Below are 6,414 nucleotides of genomic sequence, written 5' to 3'. Positions count from 1 at the left end.
CAATGACAGAAAGGGAACCGGCACGTATGTATCGTTGCTATTAAGGATAACAAGATGGGGTCTATTTCTACATAAATAGATCTTGTCTACATCATGTCATCGTTCTTATTGCATTATTCCGTTTCTCCATGAACTTAATACACTAGATGCATGCTGGATAGCGGTCGATGTGTGGAGTAATAGTAGTAGATGCGGGCAGGAGCCGGTCTACTAATCTTGGACGTGATTCCTATATAATGATCATTGCCTGGATACCGTCATGATTATTTGAAGTTCTATCAATTGTCCAACAGTAATTCGTTTACCCACCGGTTGCTATTTTTCTCGAGAGAAGCCACTAGTGAAATCTACGGCCCCCAGGTCTCTTCTTTATTATATTTTCCTTTGCGATCTATTTTATTTGCTTTTATTTTCAGATCTATTAAACAAAAAATACAAAAATAACTTGTTGCACTTTATTTTATTTGTGATCTATTTATCCAATCTATTACAACTTTATCCCGTCCTTTTGCCAATTTCTGGCGCCGTTACCAAAAAGGGATTGACAACCCCTTTAACACGTCGGGTTGCGAGTATTTGTTATTTGTGTGCAGGTGATGTTTATGTAGTGTTGCTTGGTTCTCCTACTGGTTCAATGACCTTGGTCTCATCACTGAGGGAAATACCTACCGTCGCTGTGCTGCATCATCCCTTCCTCTTTGGGGAAATACCGACGTAGTTCTACCAGACATCAGTGATGCCTATATAATGATCATTGCATGGATATTGTCATAATTATTAGAAGTTCTATCAATTCCCAACAGTAATTTGTTTACCCACTGTATGCTATTTTTCATGAGAGAAGCCACTAGTGAAATCTACAGCCCCCAGGTCTCTTTTTTATCATATTTGCCTTCGAGATCAACTTTTATTTGCTTTTATTTTCAGATCTATTAATCCAAGAATACAAAAATACCTTGCTGCACTTTATTTGATTTTGCGTTTTTTTGAGATCTATTTATCCAATCTATCATATTTTTATCCCATCAACTCAACAATTTCCGGCACCGTTACCCGAAAGGGATTGACCACCCCTTTAACACGTCGGGTTGCAAATATTTTTTCTTTGCGTGCAGTACTGTTTACGCAGTGCTGCGTGATTCTCCTACTGGTTCGATAACCTTGGCCTCATCACTGAGGGAAATACCTACAGTCGCTGTGGTGCATCATCCCTTCCTCTTTGGGGAAATACTGACGTAGCTCAAGATGCAATCAGTGAAGCAGTGATGAGGATTCTTTTGCCATCGATGGGTCACCTATGCGGGGCAGCATTTCCGGGTGGTGATACCACTACGGCTCCGGTCGTGAGGGCTTACCAGGTGATGGGCACGAATTTGCGAGTGAAAACATGTTCCGCCTTGGCCGGAAACGTCAACGGTGGCGCCCGTGGGCGTCGTTACCTCGTTGGAGGTGTTGTGGGGCGATTCGTGTTCCCTGTCTGCCCCGGGGGAAACCCCATAATTGGATTCCGGATCAGATGATGACGAGGTTCCTGCATCATCACCCCCATGGGGGTATCATCTTTGGCTGTACATCGGCTGGAGGGACAACGGTTTGGCTTCGGTGGCTGGGCGCTAGTCTCCGCATGCTTCTTGTGCGGTGACCAAGGTAGAGTGGTGTGCCATCTACAATATCGTCAATGGCCAGTCTTGGCGGCAAGGTGTAGCAAGGTCTCACCGCTAGATACCATTTGATGGGTGTGCATAGGAGGGTGTTGTTGTCTGGCATCGTGGTGGCGTCGACGGTAGTAGGGTCTGCAAGGTCAATGCATTGATTACTCCTGAAGATGGGACAACGGAAGATATCTGTCATCTTTTGTGTATGTCGAAGGTCACCAAACATCTCAATCCCTAACTCAATATCAACTTCTGTAGGCAAGTTGTAAGCAACATCCTCCCCACCACGGGACACACCCATCACACGATGAACCAACTCTTCATTAACAGGGATCTTCCCATGCCCTGGAACAACCACTTCACGAGATTCTGGGTCGTATAACGCGACAAGCCATTCACTAAGAACACTAAACAGGCACTAGTAGAATAAGGGCCTTTAGTCCCGGTTCATAAGGGCCTTTTGTCCCGGTTCCTGCACCGGGTCTAAAGGGTCGTTACTAAAGCCTCCCCCCTTTAATCCCGGTTCTTACACCAACCGGGACTAAAGGCCCTCCACGTGGCCGCTGCCTGGAGGTCCACCACGGGACACACCCATCACACGATGAACCAACTCTTCATTAACAGGGATCTTCCCATGCCCTGGAACAACCACTTCACGAGATTCTGGGTCGTACAACGCGACAAGCCATTCACTAAGAACACTAAACAGGCACTAGTAGAATAAGGGCCTTTAGTCCCGGTTCATAAGGGCCTTTTGTCCCGGTTCCTGCACCGGGTCTAAAGGGTCGTTACTAAAGCCTCCCCCTTTAATCCCGGTTCTTACACCAACCGGGACTAAAGGCCCTCCACGTGGCCGCTGCCTGGAGGTCCACCTTTAGTCCCGGTTGGTAACACCAACCGGGACTAAAGGAAACTTTATGAATTTTTTTAAATTTTTCTGAAAAAAAAATTCAATTTGTTTTTGAATTTTTTTCCCGATTTTCAAATTTCTGAATTATTTTAACCTCTAATCTCTAATCACCCTCATCACTGCTCAATTTAACCTCTAATCTCTAATCACCCCTCATCATTCCAAATCATCTAACTTCCCGGACGGTCACCCATCCTCTCACTACTCCAGCCTGACCACGCTTAACTTCCGGGTTCTATTCCCCTTCATTTCCAAGTCTGCACTTGTTGTTTTCCTGACAATAGTAAGATGTCAATCGTATTAACCCTCAGGAGCTTAGCTTGAGCATGAAGTCACACGTTTCACTGTTTGAGTTTGAAACTGTTATTCTACAAAACAATAATTATTTAGTAACACTGATATTTCTTGAGTAAGTAGTTTGACAATAGTTTGACCACAGTTTGACCAGATTTGACCAAAATTAAAAAAAATGAATTAATTATTTAGTAACACTAATATTCTTGAATAATTATTTAGTAACACTAATATTTCTTGAATAAGTAGTTTGACCATAGTTTGACCCCTGTTTGACCATAGTTTGACCAGATTTGACCAAAATTCAAAAAATTGAAATAATTATTTAGTAACAGTAATATTCTTGAATAATTATTTAGTAACACTAATACTTTTTGAATAAGTAGTTTGACCATAGTTTGACCAGATTTAACCAAAATTCAAAAAAACTGAAATTTGAGCATATCTTTTTTTCCTTTTGGAATTTGATGATTCTAAAAATTTGTAAACAGGCGGTAGGGGGGTAGAGTTTGAAAATGGGACCTTTAGTACCGGTGTGAGACACGAACCGGTACTAAAGGGCATTGCACCCTTTAGTACCGGTTCGTGTCTCAAACCGGGACTAAAGGTCTAATCATTCGTACCGGTTTGAGATACGAACCGGGACTAAAGGGCATTGCACCCTTTAGTCCCAGTTCGTGTCTCAAACCGGGACTAAAGGGCTCATTTGAACCAGGACTAATGCCTTTAGCGCACGAACTGGGACCAATGCTCACATTAGTCCCGGTTCGTGAATGAACCGGGACTAATGGGCTTATCTGGTCCGAACGAAAGCCCCGTTTTCTACTAGTGAGGTGGTCACACTTGATTTCGTGAAGGCTTTTGAAGTCCATTTCATCAACAGTGTTTTTCCTATCCTCGGACATATCTTTACATGACATCAAAAGTGAGCTAGGGTAAGCCTTGTTCCGAGGTGGAGGGTGCTTCGACCTCTTCGAAGGAACTCCCTCATGGCCATCACCATCTCCTTTGCGTTTCCTTGGCATCGTGCCCCTACCATGAAAAAAAACAAAACATTTAAGGAATGACAAATGGAATAAATGACACCAGTTTAAAGAGCTGAAATAAAAGACACAACAAGCAATACCCTGGTTAAAAAAATTGTGGTAACTTGTATGCAAGTGCATGGTAATTTGAACTTATCGACCATGATAACTTTCTTAATTGACATTGACTATTGTTACTAATACCACTGGTACTTCACATTCAGACAACGAGGTAATTCCAGACATAATACACATGTCACATAAAAGCAACAAAAGTACACGCCAATATAATACCCGTGTAAAGAAGATCAGGATAACAATAACGGGCACACAAACAACAAACATGAAAATGAATATTCACGGACTACCAATATATGCTGATTGTCATAGCGAAAAATGTCATAGTACCTAAATACATATACAAAACAAAGCACGAATATCTCTGAAAAATTGAAATGGAGATTCCATTAACTACTAACATTAAACAAAGAAAAATTGACAAGCAATAAGCCATTGATAATTGAAAAGAAAAATAAAAAATAAGAGAGGAATTTGATGGTAACCACTAACAAATATAGTGGTAATTTCAAGCAATAAGCCATGGTAAATATCAAGCATAATGCTATATCCCACGCAAGAGAACTAGCATGGAATTTCAAGGTAACCACTAACAAAAAATATAGTGGTAATGACAATCAAAATGACCTGGTAAAAAAATTACCACTAACAATTCTGTGGTAATGCCAGATCTGAAGCATGAGAACTAGCGTGCAGTTTCATGGTAGCCATAAACAAATCCAGTGGTAATTTCAAGTAAGAGGCCCTGGTAAGATAAGCCTTATGCACACATTTTTGTTCCAAAAAGAATTAGACTAGAACCTTGCCCAATACCTCATGACACATCTGCAACCAAAGCACATCTGGGAGGGGATTGGGGTATAGATTTCAATCCACAAAAAAATTCATCACCTAGTAGGAACTAACTAATCTCCTCGGATTGTGGAAATCCAGGTGCCAAACGAGAAATATATGCACGCACACAGAACAAAAACCTAAGTACGCTGTCAGATTATCGCAAATCTAAAAGTCAACTACCTCATAGACTAAAATCCACATGCAAAATTTAAACAAACTCCATGCATGAACAGAACACAGACATGCACATCCGGAATGCAGCATCAGAAGGAACATAATCAAAACAACCGCCCACCGTAGACAAATCAGGGATGAACTATTGGGGGATTCAGACCCCTTTTCGCGCAAACAACATCACTACCCCCGCCGCCGCCTAATCAGGACTGAAATTCTGGCGGGGCAGACCATCTCTGCCTCGAAGTACACCGCCACCCCACCACATACCTAATCGGGCCTGAAATTCCGGTGGGTCGGGCCATCTCCGCCACAAACTACACAACCACCCCGCCACCGACCCAATACGGCATGAAGCCAACACATCTCAAACTCCCTCTGCTACAAAACCAATTACAGATCAAACTCGCCCCCGCCCCACTTATCCTCGCGAATCATTTGATGAACAGAAGGTTGGAAGGGAATTCGAGATTGCTGGCGAAAACTCACCAACTAAAACAAGCACGCCGCCGGCCGCAGATGCACCCCTGCACTCCCCGCTTCTCTTCGCGGTTGTAGGACGAACTACCCTCGATCCGTCTTGTCGATTCACCCTGGAGGAAGAGATAAGGAGAGAGAAGCCAGAGCAATGGCGAAGTGGGAGCGCGGTTTCCAAAAATCGAACCTACGAGCGCTTGAAATGAATGCCTCTGAGTGCGGGGGTGGGAAGATGGAGGTCGTGCGAGCGATCGGCGGCGCGAACGGTTGGCTGGTCCCACCTGTAAGAGAGACACACGAAGGAAACGGCTACATCGCGCGGGTGGATATCCATGAAGTTAACGCGAGCCTGACTCGTGCCGTACGATAGAAAATGAACGACATCAAGGTCGTCCGGATCTGTTACAGTTTTCCAAACGTTTGGAAAATACAAATTTCATATGAAGGAATATTCCCGTTGGAAAATATGCTATCTTCCCTCATAAGTGGCAAATGGACCTACCTGCGAGCGACAGAAACACCATGAGAAGTACAGTACATTAGTCGACGGTCAAACACAAGCAATAAGAACTGAGAGTTGCTACATCTACGAAGGGGATTACAGAGTCATGAGGGTTACTGGATGAGGTGTTAGCCAGTGATTGGATGCAGCAAGGCCCGTGAGAATCAGTTAAAAGATTACGTAAAAAGTTTGTAAGCAGCCCGTGCGTGTAGGTTTATTACTGTAAATTGTTATTAAGAACTGGAGCAACGGAATCCTCAACCTGCTCACTCATTCAAGCTACGTACCACCGGTTCCCGCCACCGTGCCTTTAGATGACGTGCCGGCTGGTTGGGAGGAGATCGACGACGTCGGACCGACACGATTCCGTTTCGACTTCGGCCCGGTACTCCGAGTTGGATCTAGGCCGGCCGGGAGGATCACAGCCCCGAACTCGAAAGGAAAACATGCCTCGTCTCTGCC

The sequence above is a fragment of the Triticum aestivum genome, chromosome 1D (genome assembly GCF_018294505.1).
Source record: "Triticum aestivum cultivar Chinese Spring chromosome 1D, IWGSC CS RefSeq v2.1, whole genome shotgun sequence".
NCBI classification, from domain to species: Eukaryota; Viridiplantae; Streptophyta; class Magnoliopsida; order Poales; family Poaceae; genus Triticum; species Triticum aestivum.
The sequence above is the reverse complement of the archived record's forward strand: the minus strand, read 5'-3'. Positions refer to the sequence as shown.